We start from the raw sequence: 21,979 nt of genomic DNA, 5'->3' as shown, positions 1-21,979 counted from the left end.
ACAAGGGAAACAATTCAGAAAAAAGCTGATTTATTTTACTTCTGCACCAGCTCTTTCTCCAAGGACGTCCTTGATATTTCTTTGTCTTCTTGTCTCAGGTAACAATGTTTGTATCTGTGTTTCTTTAGTTTCCTGTACTATCTTATATTTTCTTCTGATTGGATTAAATCCTGTAATTCTGTGACGTCAACACGCATTGTTGTGTTTTTGTCCCCGCACGTGGCCACGCGAGAAAACCCGGGATCAAAAGGAAGTATCAGAGCCAGAGTTTTGCTAAATTTACCAGTAATATAAAAATTCTTCCTTAACATTTGGGGGCTCGTACCGGTTCCGAAGTTTCGGACGTGCGCCTGTGGGGACTTTTTAATTCGTCTGGGTCTGACGCTGCGGTCTGGTAAGCCTGTGTTAAGTTTGCGGGCGGCGCCGCTTCGTTTGACCTTCCGACTTCCCTTTGCTGTGCGACGCCGCAGAATTATGGAATTCTCTGCAATGTCATAGAAAATTCCCCCGAAAAGAGCAAACATAGTTTAATGTTAATGAATGAATACACACTACAGGGAGCCGGTGGCGGGCTCAAACAGGGAAACGGCGCAGTCTCTGTCTCAAGCTAGGCTTTAATTTGTGGCCTGCAGGAACGTTACTGTGCCTGTAAACTAACAAATTTAATTGGATTTAATTTTGTGTGTTCTAGTTGTAGATTGGCTTGATTCGGCCAGGGAATTTGCTCGTTCCTCAAGGACTGAATTTTAAGGGTTAAATTGGCTGAGTCTGTCGCTTTGGGCGATTTAAGAGACTTTTGATAAATTATTATTTGGCCGGGTTTTGATGTCGCCTTCTTCGCTGGCTCTTCGTAAATTATGTAGCTGGGCGGATTGATGGAAGAACATATTGAAATTGAGTTTTGACCCGACTCTGAAATTGAGAAGTTGTTGAAAATGTAGAAGTTGTTGTGTAGAAGTTGTTGGAATTTCTTGCGTTGCAGTAGAACTATATTTTAGCCGGCTTCAAAATGTTTCCTCTCTTCTTCGTTTTTCCTGTTACCTGAGCCTGTCTCTCTTGTTCTCTGTTTTTCTCTGTATCTGTGCTGTTTGTATGTAAAGAGCTCTGTGTGTCTGTGGCGCTGTGTGAGCGAATCAGTGTGAGTGGGACGCTGCGTTTGAAAACTGCTGTTTGTGTGATTTGAATTCGTGTTTTGCGCTGCGGATCTTGTGTTAAGTTAAATATGGATATTGATTTGTTAAATGATAAGATTCTGAGTTTCTGTTCAGGTCCGTGGAAATCTTTGAATGAACAGATCACAGGTTTACTTAGCGTTTTGGAACAATTGGGGTGGAACACAGTTAAAGTGACGGCAGACGATTTGAAACGGGAAGTATTACAACAGCATAAACTTTTAAATACCGAAATGCCTTTGGGCCTAATTTTAAGTCAGGCTTTGAAACGGGCAGTCGCGGATGAGACTGCAGCCCGGTCAGACCTTCGTGAAGCTGGTTTGTTCACTAAGGGTGCCGCTTTTCAAAACCTGGAGAAGGCAGAGCAGATCAGGCACGAATGGGCTCGTTGCTTGGTTTTTTGGCAAGGAACAGTTCATCTCCATAAACAGAGCTCAGATGTAGGGATTTTTCCCCCCTTGGCTCCTTTGTTTATTCCAAAATTTACTTGGGACCTTACTAATAGTCCCAGACTCTATTTGGACAGGGGTATTGAAATCTGGATTAAACATACGGGATTACATCCGGCTAATCATTCAGAGCAGAGGGAACAATTTCGTCGGGCCATCCTAGCTGGTGTCCCTTCTTCTGTAGCTGAAAAGATGACCCAAAATCGGGAGCTGATAGGTTGTGATCATGCTGAGTGGGAGAAACATCTGTTACATCATTTGCATGTGTTTCAGGATGCGGAGAGGACTGAGGTTGATGAGCTGGAGCGGTTAAAGAAACAATTGCTTAAGCTTCAGATAAAGGAGGCTAGATACAAAGTGATGAAACATGAAAAACAAATGCAGGTGGGAGTTGATGCATTATCAGAAAATTTTCCACCTGTTTTGGGTCGGGTTCCTGCTCCAGCAACACATTCTGGCCCTCGCATGTATGCAGCTGCATCTTGGCAGAATTTAGCTCCAGGCTGGCGTGGCAAAAGGAAAAGGGCACCCGGTTTCTCAGGTGTGAGGGGAAGAGGTCAACAAGGTGTGAACTGCAGGGACATGTGTTTTTATTGTGGTGAACAAGGCCACTGGGTTCGACAATGCCCACACAAGCTTCATATTCCTGTTGGAGGCAGTACGGCTGACATATAGCTGCCAAGAGAAGCACCAGATCCTGCGTCGGTCCCATGATGTGATGCACAGTGCAAACAAGCTGGACGATATTGACACACACGCAGGACCTTTTGATCTGAGATCACTGCCAGATCTCCTGATCGACGTGAAGAATGATGGACATTTGTTGCCATTTTGTGGTGGTTGCAGGAGTGGCACACTCCATACTGAACACTGACCTCTCTGACTGAATAAAATCAGTGGTTCTTTTCTCTGCAGTACACTGGACTCTGCCTGTCGCCACATTTTTGCACACGCTTGTGCATGATTTTACACATGGACATTTTCTGCTGCAGTTATCAGTGGAGCACCTGGCTGACAGCTGGACACGAATGAACACACCAAGCTTTGGTCCTGCTTCTCACTTTGGAAACCCTAGATCCGAACACTTGTGTTCTCTGGGCTGATTTTTGACCTTTTCCCATGCCACCCTGTTTTAAATTATTTAATTGGACAGAATGTTCCAGGAGTAGTGATGTAACTTTAGTAGGTAGTGCCTGGAACATGTTTTTGCATTTTTGTGGCTAATAACTGTTGCTGGTGCATGAGTTTGACTCAAAAGCACGCTAGAAGTGGCAGTGCCATATGTCTTTTGGCTCTGCACTCTGGCTCATAGCCTTAGTTATTGGGAGGTGTAATTCATGCTCCCTGTTGATTCTAGACTGACGTATATTCCTGCTCCTCGCTTTTTCTTCTCCCATCCATGAAACATATGAAATATAGTGTTCTGGGCCACATGTCCCACTGACTTGGGGCACGCTGACATCACACCTGTTGCTTTTGATTTTTAACAGGTCCTCCCTTTTGGTCGTTTACATAAGTCTGCTGCAGTGGAGGGGACAACAGAAGCTGGCCCGAGTGTTACTTATTAGAGGTCAAGCTTTTATTCAGTAAAGAAAGGAATAATATTTTGTTAAATGCACTTACACTGTGTTCTTGGATAAAGGCTGCACATACTTGTTATCACATTCAGTTAGTGAGTGTTATACACTGTGTACATCTGAGCTGTCAGTCTTCAGGAACAGAGCTTCTTTTAGTTTTGATATTTTTTTTTTCATTTTCATTTTTGTTGTTTCAAATCATTTAGATGTCTGCAAGTCACAGAGCTGTGAGTTTGAATCACCCCGGGATATGACTGTGGTGGACATGCTGCACTTTCTTTGTATGACTAGGAATGGTAGGAACTATGCTCCTAGATTATCCTGATAACGATTGGCTCTAACTTGTTGCCATTTGCAATTTAGTTTGGATGTTTCTGTGGCTGAACTGAGTGCACACAGTTCTGCCTCAGAAACAGGGGGAGAGCACATCTGAGTGCCACAAGTGAAAGATTTGAGAAGTCTGTACACAGACGGTTCCTGTTGTAAATATGAAATAAAAGCAGCATATGCACTACTTTAAGATTTAAGTAGTGAGTTTCAGGAACAGAACCAATCCATAAATTGAATTTTGTTTGTGTGGCACATTTCAGTAGCAGGGCATTTCAAAGTGCTTTACATAATTGAAATAAAACAGCATGTGACATTGAGTAAACAGTGAGATAGAGAGATTTAAAAAGATACAAATATTAAAACCCACACTCCTTTTAGGACTTCAGTTTAACGACGTTTAACTGGGACTTTAGTCAAAAACATAGAAGACAACAAATGCAGGGTTCTTAAAAACGCATAAAATATGAAACGGAAATGGAAATTGGTAGAAGCATTATTCCTGTGTTAATTTGTTATTGTGATTGAAACAGGGGTCATGAAGAAAGCAGGACAAGAGTGACAGCTGAAGGCGCTGCCACTGACAAACACAGCCAAGAAGGCTGTTTGATTCTTGTCATTCCTTTAAATGGTAAGTATTAGAACTGAAGCAGGTGGAATAGAATCATCTGTACAAGATATTTTAACACAAAAAGGGAGTGTCACCACTGGAGCTGTCTGATGAGCAATAAGGAGTCAGTTAATGACCGACTCTGACAAGGACTGAATGGTAAGGTGATTCTTTCTCCGGATATGAGACTCCAGGTTCTTCAAGAAGTCTATGGACTTGGCATGAAAGGATTTCACAGGTGATGAAAACCTGGAGCACAGGTGGTATCTTTTCTCAAAGACAGGGTTAAAGGATAGATATGCTGACGCTGGTAGGTATTAATCCCTCTGGATGCAATACTCAAGATACCTGGAGGCGTGGCCAGCGCAAAGAAGACAGCAAAGCTTTCATATTCTGCTTGATCAATCATTACATTCCACGCTATGGATTTCTAACGAAGATCAGGTGAGTAAATGGTACTCCTTTTAGGAATCAAGATCTGCAGAATGTGGAACAGATGCTCGGATTGACCCATTTATTCGGTACAGTATATTATCCCCAATCACAAGGCAAGGTTGAGAGAGTAAATAAAACAAAATTGGCTATAAACTGTGCACAGTCTAAATTTAAATTGGGTAAATGCATCGCTTATTATTGGATGTTTGTTTGAATGTCCATTAACAAATCAACAGGGTCCATATGAGCTCCACACAAGAAGGATGTTTCCAGCACCTGCACTCGGATTCCAGAATGGACAGGTGAACCTGCACATTTATTTCATAATTATGTTTTTAGTGAGTCACAGGTTCTGGCAACAGAGTTTGCAAAATACCAGACGTCATAGGACCGTCCAGGCTCAGGACCGGTTCCAGGAATCAACTGGGTGTGGCTGAAGGTCATCAAAAGACAGTGGTCTGAACCTCGCTTCACCAGACCATACCAACTCGTGGAAAGGACGTCTCATGCTGTCCGTCTGCAAGGGAAAGGAGACACCTGGTTCCATTGGAGTCACTGCACAACAGCTGAGGAGCCACAACGCGCTCCGAGACGTACAAGAAGATCTGCAACTTCAGACGAGGAGCGTCTGCAGGCACTTCCCAGGACCGAGGAGGATCAGCAATTCCTGCCATGACCACTTCTAATTCCTGGAATTCGAGGCTTAAAAGGCCCGGACAGGCATAATACTCCTGTTTCCGGTGTCCTTATATTGAGAAAAGGAGATTGCACCCTCTCCTTAAACTCACTGTTATATTGGCACAATAAATCCAATTTTCAGTGAGCAACGGACACTCAGGTGGGAACCTGAGGTTTAGACCCGACGAGGAAAACAGGTTACACGAAGGATCAAGTTACAAGAGGATCACCGTTAACACATCTTCTCTCTTTTGCGTATTTTCGTCTTTTCTTGCGAACTCAATGAACTTTCGTTTCTTTTTTCGCGCGTATTTTTAGATCATTTCTGGACGAAGAACTTCTTTTGTTTTTGAGGAAAGGCAAAGAAGAAAGACACAGACTCTAAGACTATTATTGAATTCTGTAAAAAAGAAACGTGTAATTGATTTTTATGTGTTCTAATTTCTTTTTCCTTGACAGCTTTGTTTTTGGTGTTGCTTTTTACACTGTTGAAGGATTGTAATTGTTATGATCAGTATTGATTTTGTGATTAGTGTCCATCTTTGGTAAGTTTTGTGTACCTCAGTCATTTTTCCATTTTATCATTTTTGGGTGATGATTTGTAATGTGTTTTGCTTGTTTTGAAATAATTGAGTTATAGGATTTTTAAAAGGTTAATAGGTATTTTTACATTTAAATTGAGATTGTTACAAATTTTTGCAATACTTCAGGTGAGTATTAAATTACTGGACAGAACAAATCTATCATCTACAGGTAGAATAAGGAGTTTAATTTTAGATGCATAAAACTGCTAAGGGTAGCAGAGGCCCACCTGCTCCGCCTCCCTATCAGATGCTTTACTGTGGTGCTGCAGATGAGGGGGATGTGGAGCTGAGGGGTCCTGTTGAAAAGGGGGACTGTATAAGGTAATGTTTTGGTTATTCTAGTACACGGAATTTTTTTTGTTCCTATATTGGAAGGCCTAATCAATTTATTTGTGAGGTCTGTGTATCTCAGACCTCAAAAGGGGGACTGTTGAGAAAAATTATTATTTTGAGTGTTTAACACAGTTTAAACCTTTTAGAACAATTTCTTAAGTTTGAACAGGTTTGTTAGTGATTTAAAACGAAGTATTTAAGTAAAGAAATAGATCTGCAGGAGATTTCGGCTCAGACCCCTGGGGTCTTATCATTAAAGACAGGAGGTCATAAATTAACATATGCAGGAAGGTGGAGGACAGTATCACTTGAATTACTCTGAGAAAGGGAACTTTGGTCGGTTCACGTAACCAGGATGAGAAATCTTCCAGAACTAACATCTGACATGGTGCAAAAAACTGAATATAACATAAAATGTTTTAAATCACTAACATTTAATTTGTAAGACATTTTTCTTAGTTATTAATAACATGTTTTGACTAAAAATTCTATTATCTTGTTTTAGAATTAATTTAGTTAATGATGAATGTATTTGAAATTGTATTATTTCTGACTATATTAGAATCACATGAAAATGTTTTGTTTAGTATTATAAATTACTTAGGTTTATGGTGAATGAATGTCTTAATTCTTATTTGTTTCTATTCTAATTAGAAACAGGATTGTACTTCATTATTTTCTGTTTTATTATCTATTGCTTTGGTTTGATATCAGGACTAAACTTGGAGATGCTGAGTGCAGAAGAACAAATTGGGTTTTGGAGAACTTTATTGAATTAAAAGTAATATTAGGTTTGTTCCTGGCAGAGCAGAAGAAGAAACCAGAATTTCACAGCTCCTGTGAGGTTCTGCATTGTTTCTCTTTGCCAGATGGCTGTAGAGCCAAGGAGAGACTGTTTAAGAAATAAATTTAAAATAAGTTAGTTTTAGAATTATTATGACTTGATTGAATATCATAATTATAGTTTTAAATTTATAACATATTCTGACCTATTGATATATTTTACTGTAGTTAAAGCAGATTGTTTGCCAAGATCTTCTGATCTGCTTTGTCTGTTGGAACAATCAGTAGGAAGTTCTAGCTTTTCACACTGATCTGTGAAGCATAAACCACCATGAATTCGGAGAGTCTGCTTAACTTATTTAACAAAAGGTGTTTGATCTTGCGACCAATGGGGACTTTTTCTAAATTTAAAAGGGCCAGAGATGTCTTCCAATTGGTCAAGTAGAGATACGCCTTATTTGAATACATTAAAGAGGAAAACACACCTACAGGTATAAAAGTTTGTGCACAAGGGAAACAATTCAGAAAAAAGCTGATTTATTTTACTTCTGCACCAGCTCTTTCTCCAAGGACGTCCTTGATATTTCTTTGTCTTCTTGTCTCAGGTAACAATGTTTTTATCTGTGTTTCTTAGTTTCCTGTACTATCTTATATTTTCTTCTGATTGGATTAAATCCTGTAATTCTGTGACGTCAACACGCATTGTTGTGTTTTTGTCCCCGCACGTGGCCACGCGAGAAAACCCGGGATCAAAAGGAAGTATCAGAGCCAGAGTTTTGCTAAATTTACCAGTAATATAAAAATTCTTCCTTAACAGTCCCCGGCATCCAGGTCTGATCCATCGGCTTTCGTGATCTTCACCCGCAGGTACGGCCAATCAACACCTGCTTAATTCCTCTGACTGTACGACGTTTTAAAATTTTCTCCACTTGGAACATTTTATCTTTACACAATCTCACTTTTTGAAGTTCATGCGAGTAAAACGTTCCCCTAATTGCTTCACCGTCCAAATCTTTGAGTTTGTATACAGGGGGAGACCGATATATTTTTTCAGTCACTGTGAACAGCTCGTCTGTGAAGCTCTGTTCATATTTTTTTTCAAAAAGGCCGCGCGTTTTGGACACCCTAACGATGTCCCCTTCTTTAAATGCAGCCCTGGATGGCTTACAGTAGCTGTTGGTCGGTTTAAGATACATATTTTTGAATACTTGAAGGGCGTTTTTATCATCCACTTCCATGGGGGTCATCTTGATGCTGGTATGGTAAGAGTTATTGTAATTTTTTAGCAGGTGCGGGAGCACGTCGATATAACGACGGGTATTGTTTGCGGTAAAATATCTCCACATACGTGTTTTTAAAGTCCTATTAAATCTCTCAATAACTGAAGCTTTCGTCTCGCTGGCTGTGGCGAAATGCACTATGCCGTGTTTAATCATTAAACTGTTAAAGTTTTTATTAAAAAATTCTGTGCCTGCATCCGTCTGAAGTTTTTTCGGTATCCCGCTGTCTCTGAAAATTGATGTAAAAGCTTTGACCACCTCTGATGCCGTCTTGCTCTTCAGTGCGCGCACATATGCTCGTTTGGAAAAAATCTATTATCGTTAACAGGTAATTATAACCGTCATTTTGTTCTGACAAGTTTCTCATATCGCAAAGGTCTGCCTGAAATTGGTTTAGCGGCCGTGTTACAAAAACTGTTTCTCAGAAAATGCACCCTTGCTGGTTTATGCAAAGTGTAGCGGTCTTGTCCTGATAAAAAGTCTTGAACTTTTTTAATTGCTATATGCTTTCCAGTTTCGCGCTGCACGGCTTGTTGCAGTCTTTGAACTCCGCCGAGGCTTCCTGGATGTTCGGGGTTGTAATACACCTCGTTCAATAACTCGGCCTCCGCCATTTCGTCTTATCCGGACGAGGGTGGTTTATTAAGAAAAGAGAAAATCAGACGGTCAAAATTTATTTATTTGTTTTCTTTAATTTCAAAATGGTATTTGGAAAATTCAATAAAATACAAAATCCAGAGAGAAACATTCGTAATATAAAAATCATGCAGTAACACTCAAAAAAATTTGTTATCTTTAATTTCAAAATGGTATTTAAAAATGCAATAAAAACATTCGTAATAAAATACAAAATCTAAGAAGAAACTAAAAACATGCAATTTCATAAAAACGGTGTTTAAATTGATTTAAGAAGATACAAAATCTAGGTTGAAACTAAGGCAATAGCAAAAAAAAAAATGTAATACCGGCTTCGTGAGGACTCAATCATCACCCTGAGAATAGCAGTCTGAAACACAGCGGAGCTGTCTCAGCTTTTCCTCTGTCATTTCATCATACATCTCACTAATAGCGCTCTGGAACCTGAACGCAGATTTCAGTTCGCACAACACAGTTTCAGCTATTACCTTCACCACGGGGTCGTCCGCATGCATATTATGTTGTTTCAATAGATTCTGAACAGCCGGAATGAAACGCGGATTCAGAAGCCTCTGCATTATTCTGTAAAAATGTAGCTGATAAAAGTCCTCTTCTGGTTTTTCGAGGCATTGGTGCTGCCGCTGACTCGGGTGCTCGATTATACATCCATGACAGGTTTCTTTGATGTGCTTCAAACAGGTGATGTTGAATAAGTGAAGCAGGGCGGTCTTGACTATGTTTATGAGCGTGGTTGACAACCAGCCATCAACCTCGTCCTGGTGTGATGCAGGGGAAGGCGGCGGAGTCGATGGGCATCCGGAGTAATCGCTGGCTTGCTCTGCAGCGTCTGCGGAGAGAATCGGTGAAGCTGGAGGCCCTGCTGGACAGCCGTAGCTGTCGTCAGCATGCTCCGCTGCGCAGGGTAGCGGTGTAGATCGAGTGAGGAGCCCAGTTCCAGCTGAACCATGACGGCTCGGTGGAGGGCTCCGAAGTCGTCGCTGATCAGACCCACAAGCTCCCCCTCTTCCTTCTCTTCCTCCTCTTCTCAGTTGTAGATGGCTGGGACCAGGTCTCTGTACCATAATCCGGTATGGTCAGCATTAAAAAATCCGTAGGAGACATCGCTGAAGAAGAAGCAGAAGAGGAATACAGGACCGGTGACGGCGGATGGTACGGGTCCATGTTGTGGCCTGGTGGAGATGCCGGAGAAAACATACTCTCCGCAGGTCGGCCGGATTCACCCCAACATGAAGTCCACATTACCGGTCGGTGTAAGGCGGTTGTTCTATCGCAGGTCAACGTCGGGAGTCTCAGCTCAGCAGCTCAGCAGCCCCTGGCAGGGAGGGAAATGGAGATGTGTCTGGGCAAATGTCCTGGTATATATACAGAAAAGGGGCGTGTCATCAATAACCACGCCCTGGACGGGTGGGGTTGTGCTTAGAAGAGGGTGGGGCCGTCATCGAGTGAGAGAACAGGAAGCTCCAGTTTTCTTTTGATGGAGAGCATCTCGCACCATGAACGCGAGTTCCGAAAGAGTTGGAGACGTAGTTTCAAACAAATCCCCCGACCCGGGCTTGCTGTTCCTCGGTTTGGATGCACGTAGAGTCCACCGGCCGGTTATGGTGCTTCTAGATTCCCATTTTGCACTAAACAACACGGGACCCTTGGCTATTTCATCGTCCGTCGGGAAGCAAAGCTTTCTACCAGATTTTCTCGCACGCTTTGCAGGACGGGGATCGTACAGGTGATCGCATTCTTTCTCCTCCTGGAATCAAATATAGTAATCAAACTGAGTTCAAATACAAGGAAATGACAAAAAGAAAGGACTAAACCTCTGATTATAACAATGGTAACTCTACAATAAAACAATGAATGTTGTTTTTTGCACTTTTACAAAATTCACTTGACAATCCCTTTTAAACCAATTTGCTCTCCATGGAGACGTTGGGACTCAACGGCCCTCAGAGCGAGCCAACGCCAAAAAACCCCTTAGAAAATCAGCCAAATGGTGCACAAAACCCAACAACATATTGTGGTTAATCGAGATGTTAAATATCCCACACGATAGCCTTGGTGCTTTTCCCCAACCACACACTGACCTGAAGAGGAACTAAACAAGGAGTCAGCAATGACGACCACCGGTGTTGTTACCATCCAGATTGCATTTGAGACAAACCAGAAGTCCATCCCAAAACCAACCTGGAAGCAACGCCCCCAAACAAAGGTTCAGCATTGCCATTACCGCTCCTGTCCCCACCTCAGGAAAGCACCATTAAAAAAAGACAGATGAACATGCCAAACTGCAAATGATAAAACAAAACAAAATAATGTGGTGCCATTTTTAGGTGCACCACATTTAGTACTATTTTTTTTAAAAGCTAAAGATTAAATGTAACCTACCCTGTAAAATATTTAATTGAGCTGCGATTATTTGTACTGTCTCTGTCCATGAGCCATGATTTTACTGTAGGTCGCTGCAAATGGTTAACCTACATTGGACCTGAATCTAGCATTTTATAGACACAAGATTATCTAACTCCAGCAGAATTAAAATAGTTATTTACCAGGAGACCAACGCAAATAGAAATAACATGGTTTTTGTGTTGTTTGTGTTAGTAATAGGCTATTTACTTAAAATAGCACAACTCACTTTCACACAGGCAGAAACAAGAAGACAGGCATTTAATGTTTCTTTTTATCCTCATTTTTTAGCCAACCTTACATAATTGTTCGCATTCAGTCTTTTGAAAACTTTCCTTAGGCTTCTTGTATAAGATGAAGTTTGTAGCACCAGATGGTTATTTAGTATTCATGTAATGCTTGGCAAATCCCCAAAATTATATGACAAGTCTTTTTTGCCAAAACAATATGAATCACATGTTAGATGTACACCTTTATTTAATATTTAAATATTTAAACTGCTCCAACCCGTTTAGGGCATAAGCACATTGCTATGATCCATTTTGCTCAGTTTTTAACTGGAAATACCCACTTACTGATTATCATCTGCATTGTGTGTTTCATTCAGGTTATTTAGCTGAATAACAGTACTTTATATTTGTTGGTACATTTTCTACTGCTGGATTTCTTTCAGTAATTGTCATTTTTACATAATGTAAATTATGAAAGCTATGATTCAAAAAAATATATAAAAGCAATAGCAAAAATCTTAAAAATTTAGTTTTGAGATGTTTAATATGTTTGTTTTTGAAGTGTTTTTAATACATTATTTAATTATTATATTGCTGTAATCATTAAAAAATCTTTATGACACTGAATCCTTCAATATTTAAATGCAGATGCCTAGAGGAAAGTCTTATCAAGATCTCTTGCTGCTCATCGACTGATGGAAACAGCTGGAGTCCGAGTAGGAAACCCAGAAACCCTTTTGTTACACTAAAGTGAAACAAAAGACCTCCAGTGGTTGTGTTTCACTTTAGTGTTTATTTTAATAAAAAATGTTAAATGTGATGGTGTATTTGTATGACATGAAATATTCAGAGTACATATTTTACTTTTCTTTAAACAACTTATTTCTAATTTGCTTGTTCTTCAATAGGGAGTGGAACCGGCTGGCGACATCGAGTTAAAGACTGGCCCTCCAGTTCATTTACCAATCATTGTCACAAGCTTGTAATTCCAGAGGAGCACTCTGATAGAAAAGTAAGTGTAATTAGAATTTATTTCAAATAGAATATGTTTACATATTTCTCATCTTGCTGTTTTTTTTCTGTTTTGAAGTTTGTGCTGCTGATTGGCGCGTCTCATCTGCGATTGTTTGTTGACAGGATTGTTAAGATTTCTGAGAGGTGCATTGATTTTGGAGTGATGTGCACTCCTGGTGCGTCTGCAGCTAACTTGCGCATTGAGGCCTACCAAGCTATTGTTCTCCGTCAGCCTGATGCTGTCTGTGTGACGGCTCCTTCAAATAATCTTACTGCATCCCTTAATCCAGAGGAAGCGGGAGAGGAATTTGAAAAGTACCTTTTCACTGACTTGTATTGTTGGCTAAAGGTATTGTCGAGAAATCTGGTATGAGTATGTGAGATCTGTCCAGGCACGCAGAAAACGGAATAAAGGCTTGAGAAATAACAGTAAAACCTGTATGATGATTTAAAGATGATTATGGTTTTGTAACAGGATTAAAATAATAATATACATGCTAATGAAGGAATGTCAGTAGTATATAACCAAATGTATGTATTCTGTACTTTTAATCAAAGAATGTTATAATATGCTCTGTACTTTTCATCAGTTGAAGGTTATAATGCTTTATGGAACTTGAGGTTTAAACAACTTGATTGTTGTATGATACTCATTGATTAAGGAATAAAGATGATTAGTGAGGAAAGAACATACTGAGGTAAAAGGATAGAGTAAAAGCATTGAATATGTTTGAACATGTTCTTTCAGCATTGGACATGTCTGAGCATGTCTGGAGCGATGGGTGAGGCTTAATTAGAAGCATATGGTCAACAGTAAGCGAGTAATAAGGAAAGAATGTGTCACGAGGGAGTTGGGGGAGGATGGAACTCTCTACCGACAGTGAGACGCAAGGGGACGGTTACGCAGCCCTGCCCCGAAGGCGGCCCTACGTTGAGAGGGTTTTAAAAGGTGGAGCTCAGGGGAGAAACGGGGTTCTTCGTCCGCAGTGCAGAAAAGGAGTCAGCAGAGGAAGCCTTCTAAAGATCAGCAGAGGATTACACCGAGGGACCGAGGGAAACTTACTCCACAACTTCACGCTGCCTAGAAGGGACGAGCTCCACCCGCCACCAACCCTGGTTCCAGATCCGACCGAATCCTCTGCCTCTACCCAACGCTCTCCAGATCACCGCAGCTGACTTGGAAAAGAGACGGAGGTCTTTTAAAGACAAAGAGTCTGCACGTTTAATGGAAAGCAGGAGCCTGCTCTCCGCTTCTCTTCAGTAAAGAGGACTTTGCTCCGGCTGGACAAAGACTCTGACCAAGGACACCTAAAGATTACAGCTGCGGAAACCAAGGACCATGGGGTATGAGTTGACCAGCTTCCCCAAAAGCCTTGCTCAGTGAATTTAGAGAAACAGGTTAGGCATGAGAACAAGGATAGGATGTGATTGATCCTAGTTGATTTCATTATAATATTGGTTTTGTTTTTTATAATTCTTGGGAATTTAATCTGTTGTCATATGCCCCTGCTAAAGCTTGCTTAATAAAATTGTAATTCTAAATTCTAATGAGAATTGTGAACAGTGAGTTTAATTGTGTCAGTCTTAATTATTGTTGGTTCTCCTAATTGTGGTAAAGTTAACATACATGATTCTAGAGAATGGATGGCTTTGTGTTTCCTCTGGTGAGTGTTAAAATAATGACCGTGGGACTTAAATCTAAGTCACTAAATTTAATCTAGCCGTTAACAAGTGCCGTTATTTAGGAGAGGAGATTGCTCTTCAACTGTAAAGGGTCATAACTTCTGGATCGAAGGTAGTCAGAGCTAGACGAGTCCTTTCCGACCCCAGTTTAAACAGATAATTCTCCACAAACTATCTCTAGGGTAAGACTCGAGTTTCTGGGGGTTTTCCGGACCTGTTAGACAGAGAACTGGGCAGTAGTGAGTCCAAAGAGTTGTGAGGAGTGGGCGGGACTTACTATTGGGTAGTAACAGACAGTATGTCCTGTGTTTTCAGCATGAGTGGTTTATATAAAGCAGTTTTTGTTAATTTTAGTATGCAGAGACCACTGCCCTGCATGTTTTAGGTATTTCCCTTCTGCTACAGATAAGTAACAAGCAGAGCAATGGTCACTCAGGAGTGGAATTGAGAAACAGTGATAAAAGCACTAATTTATAAATGGGTTGTTGATATTTTTCCTAGGTTTTTTGTACTGGCTTCCCCCTGCGCTTGACTGAATCCCTAAAGAAGCAGAACTTGTTTCAGCAAGAATTTCATTGCAGGGCAGCAAAGCTTGTTAGGTTTTTAATACTTTCCTCTTTGGTAAAATGTGTTATAGGTCTTTGTATGTTGTGTTTGGTGAACAGAATATTTGTGTGATTTAGTTTTATTTTGTCATGGTCTTTTCAGGTATCCCCTATTTTCCTGTGGCTAACTAGTTTCCTTTGAAGTGTCTCGATCTGTGGAGCCCTGATGGCGTGAGTAAATATTCATTTTAAACATAGTAAGGTAAAATTGTGCATTTCTATGGAATGTTATTTTTATCTTTCATTGTTTATGTGTGCAGATTCACCTCAGCGATGACCACGGCATGCCCATTCTCCAGAAAATCATGTGGATGTTTGCTTATCGATATCTCGAAATGTCAACTCCAAAGCCACCGGTACAGTCAGGCAGCTACTGGTTACAAGCCAAGATTTGTTCCTCGCATTGTTGTGAAAGGGGAGGAAAGAAGAGTCCCATCTTAGCCATCTTCAGAGTGGACTCTTGTGAGATCTGGCAAAAAGGTATCAATATTTTTGCAGTTTCCTTGCAGTAGAAGAAAGGTGTTTCTTTAACTGTTAAATATCTTAAACAACTCATATGTGCTCTATCTTTACAGAGGAACCACTCAGGGGAATTGGAATCTTCTGATTCACTGAAGACAAGGGTGGTTCATCAAAAGGTATTTGAGGCTTGTAGCGATTTATAAGATCTAATTGTCAATGTTACTGGTATCTTTATTAAAAAATTTTTTTGCAGATTGATGGGACTCCAGTATCGTTCAGAAAGTGTTCCGTTCCACTGAATCCTTTCCATTTTTCACTTGATATCTTGGTTGCCATGGAAATGGTCTCTCCATCAGACATTTAGGATGTTCACACAGGCAATGAGGTAATTTGCAGAAGACTGGAAGTACCATTTACCATCTTAGTATTTTCTTTTATAAACAGAAACCTGAAATGTTTGTGTTATAGACAAAGTCTGTGGAACATCAAAAGAAGGCAGGTGTCTTAAGGACCAAGCATGAGAGACAGCAGGTTTGTAAAAGCATAAGTTAATGATAATTTCTCATTATAGAATAAAAGTGTTTTGCACATGAATGTTTAATGTATAACTAATAATGAGTGATTAAGTGTTTTAACTGGAAACATTTTATATTAAATCTTTGTTGATTATTAAGTTTAATATTTTGATTTGGTCTCATTTGGTTTTAGGTTGAGGCTAAAGCAGCCAAGATGTCTGTCTGTGATGTGCTGCCTTCTGAATCTCAGAAAATGTTGAACTGTCTTGGTCTGTCGGCGAGTCCTCCCAGCCAGTTGGTATGTATTGTGATGTGTCTTGCTGTGTGTATTAACAAAAATGTTATTTGTTTATTTAATTTTCTAATTTTCATAAAATCTATAATTTATTAGAAATATTACACCCATTAGCTTATTTGCGTAATGTGTTGTTCAGAAGGTTGAATACATTTCCCTCCATGAGAGACTGAAATGTTAAAGGCAAATATTTTGCAGGGACAGATTATCTGCACTAAAAGTATTTTTAAGTAACAAATAAGGCTTAAGCAATTAATCAGATTTGTCTCAAAGAATTTACCAAAATTTAATCGGAACTGTTTAAGTTTCTCTGTATTTTAACAATGTTCAAGTTGTAGTTTTAGATAAAGTTGTAGTTGAATAGGTTTAAATTCTCTAAAATAAAGAGTAAATCTTAGCATCTATTTTAGGCCAAAAATACTCAAAAGACGAGACATTCTTAAGTGAACATAAACGCAACAGAAAATTGTGAGGTTGTCAAATGTGTTGGACGTGTTTTTACATTTTTATTTTTTTATGTAACAGTTGTGTGTCTCTACTGTCTTCAGTACTTTTGAGGTTAATGTACTAGATGGGGTGGTATTTCTCTGCAAATGAGTGATTTGTTTTTAGCACAATGTTGTTAATTGTTGTGCTAGCATAAATATTTATGAAAAGTAATTGTCCATTTGGTATACTATGCAGTACATGTATAAAATAAAATATAGTGGGGTATCATGTATAATGTTTATATCTAACTTGTGTTTTAGGGGGAAAAAAAGCTTTCTAACATATTTTAGGAAGAGGACCTGACTGTAGATAAGAGTTAGACCAGAGGTGCCCAAACTTTTTGAGAGTAAGATCTACTTTTTCTCTCACCAGCTGCCTGAGATCTACCTCATGACACAAAGACATAACAATTGCAAATTAATCTCTATTGACTTATTTTATGTTCACATCAGTTATAGCAGAAATAATAAAGTGACAGAAAACCTCATCCAGTTTCTTTTTCAGTGAGATTCTGACACTGGGAGCAGCTTCCTGGTTTCTCAGTCAGAAGCTGGTTGCAAACCTGGCCGCAGCTGTCAGTCAGTCATGGTGGATCTGAAATTTGGTTTGATGACCTCGGTATGAGAAACTACAGACTGATAGGAGGAACCAAAGAGCCCATTAAAGATAAAGGCAAATCTTCTGAAGTCGGGATATAATCAATTTAAATTCACATAATTATCGCGGTAGAATTTGTTAAAACTTAATGAAATATATTTGTCCTATTTGATGTTGTGACGTATGCTCACGAACGAACGAGGTAATTAGTCAATAAACATTTCTGAACATTAATTGAACGTTCAGAAACTACATCAGGTGTGATGAGCCACAGCAAAGGTAAACAAACGTAAAACAATCCGAAATAGATCAACTCAAAACCACTCTTGCCTTTTTACTCTCTCTCTTTCTCTGTCGTTTAAGCACACCAGTTGTCATGGTAACCGCCTGCGCCCCGCAAGCTGAGCAAAGATTAGGCTACATTAAAAACACAACATTCAGCCCGTTACAATATCAGGAATCTAGGGTTGATATTTATTTCTCGATTATTAATAAGCCTCTCATGAACACAGAGGTGGTTGAGTAGCTAATTTAAACTCCTGCTCTGCTCATCAGTCGGTCTTTGAGTCACTTTTTTTGTTGTTAATGGAACCGAAACACACTGAATTACGCAACACCTTGTTGAAACAATAGTTACTGAGATTAATTTCAACATGTTTTGTTGACTTTTTATAATTATTCTTTTTTAATGAAGCTACAAACGTTTAGGATCTTAGTGAATATTTTTGATAAGGCTGCAGAGGAGGAAGTGCTGGACTCAGCATCCTGGCAGAGTTCAGTTTGTCACCTGCCGAGATCGACTCAAAACCTTTCCGCGATCGACCGGTCGATCGCGATCAACACATTGGGCACCCCTGAGTTAGACTGTAGAGAATTTCTTGTTTCCTCTGACATTCATTGCAGCACAACTGTAATACACATTTTAGCTGCAATTTTACTGCAATAATCTTAAATTTCTTCCGCTACTTATTTATTGTATAAGAAATGGTTAACTTAAACATTAAAATTGGGTGTATATATTTTACATTTTATTGAGATTATTTTTTGCAGTTCTGCTAAGTATTTTTGATTTAAGGAAAAGCTTTTACAAAGTGAAAATATAGAAGTCTTAATGTTTTTAATATTTCTATTCTAGACGCTTGAGATGAATAATCTCCAGTGCACGCAGATGTCATCGAAAGGTAAGTCTGATGATCTTATTTTATGTAGGTGTTCGGAGGGGTTGCAGTCGGCTCTTGTTCCAGGGAAATTTTTTGGTAGTAATTGGTCTACTTCTGGTACCTTAATGTCATGTAGTGTTGTACCCGCAATAAAAAAAACACATTTCTCCCATTTGTTCCTGGAAGACGTCGGATGTAGATGATGTTTCTGTAGAAGGTCGGAAGTTGACGGGATATATTGCTCGAGAAAGATCAAGCAGAGGCTCAAAGGGAGAGCTGTGCAAGTTGGTTCAAGATCAGACTACTTTTGGTTGAAAGTGGAAATTAAGAATTTGTGACATGGTGCAAAGGACATTTGCTCTTGACCGGGAGGGGGAACTGTATGAACTATTACAAATGCATTTGATGAGAAATGGAATGTGTATCTTTCATCTACATGATGCCACTACCTTGGTAATCGAGCATGGAGAGTACTTTGCTGTTGTGGATTTTGGAACATGGAACTCAGAGGGCTTAGCATCAGAATCTGGTACACCTAATGGTGTTTATCAGAACCTTACTTTATTTAATGGTTCACTTTAACAAACTTAGGGAATCATTAAATGCAACCGAACATGCCATTTCTGTAAAAGAGATGTTCAGTAATATGGAAACATGCACAGCACTGACTGAAGACACACACTCTACAGATGCATGCCATTCTTCAAGCAGCAGCTTACATTTTTGGTGTTATTTTTACTTATTGCAATAATAAATGGCTTAAATATATTTCTACAAACACTGTCCTATCATGGTCTCTATTTGCAAAATATTAATGGTCATCATTATGACACAGTTGTTTGTGTAAAGCAGCCTAAGTCACAAACATGCTATGGTTATTGCACAAATGAAGATGTTTTAGGGAAATTTGAAACTCAGCAAGCTACTACAAAACAAAAAATTGCACTCGTAAAGATGGTCAAAACAGAGAGTTTTGTGCAAGAAAAGTGTGTGGGTATTTTGCAAGATAATCAAAATACTTTGCTATTTACTCCCCTGTCTGAAGTAATTGCTCAAACTCTGTGTAACAGACTAAAATAGACTTTGAAGAACACAATTTCCAATAAGCAATATTGCATGGGCCTTTAGGAATGTGTGTAAAACAAAAAATATTATAAATGATGCTAACAATTTTTTCAGAGCTATATCTCATGTACTCAGTGGTTCACAGAATAATCACTGCAAAATTAGACTTGCTGTAGTTTCATATATGACCAAGAATATAGAAGAATGTGAAGAGTTTCTGGGAAGAGATTATGCTTCTGTGTCAGAATATGTTAACCAGTCACAGATGAAGTACTTGGGTCACTGTGCTACCGAAATTGAGTTTAAATCTGCTGCAATTATGTTGGGATTGAAAATTTATGTTTTTAATGGCACACAGTGGAGCAAATACAGTTCAAATAACAGTAATTTTACTCATGAAGCTCTGTATCTTCAGAACTGTAACAATCATTTGGATGGTGTTATGTGTGTAAAGCTGGCTAATAAAGACTGTTGCTTTTAATTTTGTAATCCAAGTGGTTTGTTGCAGACAAAATCCATTCAAACAAGATCTTCCCAAGTACAGAAAGATACAAAAGAAACTGTAACGAGCGATAAAAGAAACTACAGTTTTTCTATGTATTTAAAACAAAAAAGGAATGGGAAGGAAATGATCAAATGCAAAACTCAAATCGCATATATGCAAAAAGTAAAATTTAATAAGAATAACAAATACAATGCTTGTTTCTGCATTTATCATCTAAAATAATTTCCCAGAGAACAAAAAAGTCATGGGAATAGAAATTATTTTCACAGGTGTCTATGAAAAATGCAATGAACATTCTAGTTAAAATTGGTAGGCCTGACATCAGCCAATCAGAGTGGAAAAAATATTCTTGTTCTTTGCCATTTTCTAGTTGTTAAATATTCCACAAAATGACCAGATAAAAGATGTTAGATTTGATATATGTATTTATTCAATATTATTTTTCATGTCAGTGTCAATGTCATGTGACTGATGACTCCACAGAAATACTGAAGAGAAGAAGAGCTATGATTAATGTAGTTACAGTTCTATCCATGTTTTAATGTTGCAGCTCAGTCGTTTTGCAAATAGTTCAAAGTTTAAACTGGCATGTTGTCCAACATAAATAAGTGATCAGTTATTTACTGTTATGGTTTGTAAGATATAATTATTCTCAGTATTAGATATGGTCTGAACAAACCCATGACATTTCAACAATATTATTTTACCTTTTATCTGGAAAAAGTGTCTAATTTTTCTTGCCATACAGTCCTCTTAATTATTGCTCGAAAGGTCTTGCCATACAAGTTTATTCCTCTGTATTTACTTTAGCTTCATAGTTTATTCTTGCATTTTGTTCTTCATTCATTTCCATTTGGTTTCATTTGATTAGTTTTATCCTCTCTTGGTTTATTGCTATGTCCACTTTAGTTTCTTTCCTGTTGCTATAGATTTATTTTATCGTTTATTGACCATCAGTAATTTTTACTCCTCACCTGCTGCGCCTTCTAATTGTCATGTGTTTCACATCATGTGTTGACGCTCATTCATCATGTGGTGAATCAGCATCGGATTCGCTGTTTTTATGCCATAATTCACATCAAGTTCATCTCTCCGTTTTATGTCCTGCATCTCCCATTTCAGAGTTTTGCGCAATGTGCGTGTCTTTTTTTTTAAGCCCCTAAGGTGCAGGGTGGTCGTGAAGCGTATCGATGGGGAAAAGGCAGATTGACATAAACCTTTTAAAACAATGGAATCCATTTCTGCATTCTGATTATTGATATTTAAAAGTGCTGTGTTGTTCTATCACCCCTGTTTCATACCGGACCACTTACAGCACCGTATTAACGCTATAAAATGACCGCTCTCTATCTTGGTATCACCCATGGAGGGATTTCTTTATTTGAATGGGTTTATTTTTCAGGGGGATGGGTTTTTTGAATGGGTTTATTTTTTCAGTGAGGGTATCGTGATTGTAGTTACCAGTAGCAGGAGAACGGAGCTGCGCCAAGAAGCTAACAGAAGCTAACAAACACTGAACAAAAGAAGAAGAAGAGCTGCCATCGATACAGTTGCAGCCAGGCATGATTTAATGTTATACAATACAGTTTTACCAAGTCGCTCAAAGTCTAAACTGGTATTGTTGTGCATTTAAGGTGTAAAGTTTACCATCGACTAAACGCCCCCCAAAGGCATCCTAGCGCCCCCCTTTTGTAAAAATGTCCACCAGCGCCCCCTGCCGGCCTCTGAACGCCCCCTGGGGGTCGGTACTGCCCACGTTGAGAACTGCTGCTCTAACACTTGTATATCTACCCCACACAATTAAAATTGATTCAAGTTCACTGATCAGAGGAGGACAGTTCCTACATTAAATTGGAATTTAAAACCTCTCCTTAAAAAAAGGTTTTGTTTCATGCATCAAGACAACATTTATTAAGCTTTGACAGATAAACAATTGGATAAACACATCAAAGTAATAATGAAAAAGCAACATTTTAACAATGGGCATATTATTGATATTTAATTTCCCTTTCGGATTAATAAAGGATTTTTGAATTTGAATAATGATTAATATCTATATGTGTTAATGTTAATC

The 21,979-nt window shown here is 39.0% G+C and overlaps 1 long non-coding RNA gene across 1 annotated transcript; it reads left to right on the top strand.

The window, feature by feature from the left end:
- The first annotated feature begins 15,745 nt into the window (after positions 1 to 15,745).
- On the top strand, positions 15,746 to 18,560 carry LOC145550275 (uncharacterized). The gene is made up of 3 exons (XR_014086183.1): positions 15,746 to 15,810; positions 15,988 to 16,092; positions 18,311 to 18,560. It is a non-coding gene; the product is annotated as an uncharacterized LOC145550275 (long non-coding RNA).
- The last annotated feature ends 3,419 nt before the right edge of the window (positions 18,561 to 21,979 follow it).

This window comes from Poecilia reticulata, unplaced genomic scaffold, assembly GCF_904066995.2.
Source record: "Poecilia reticulata unplaced genomic scaffold, P_reticulata-male-v2 Scaffold_30, whole genome shotgun sequence".
NCBI lineage: Eukaryota > Metazoa > Chordata > Actinopteri > Cyprinodontiformes > Poeciliidae > Poecilia > Poecilia reticulata.
Note: the sequence above shows the minus strand (reverse complement) of the source record. Positions and strands in the feature narration are given on the sequence as shown.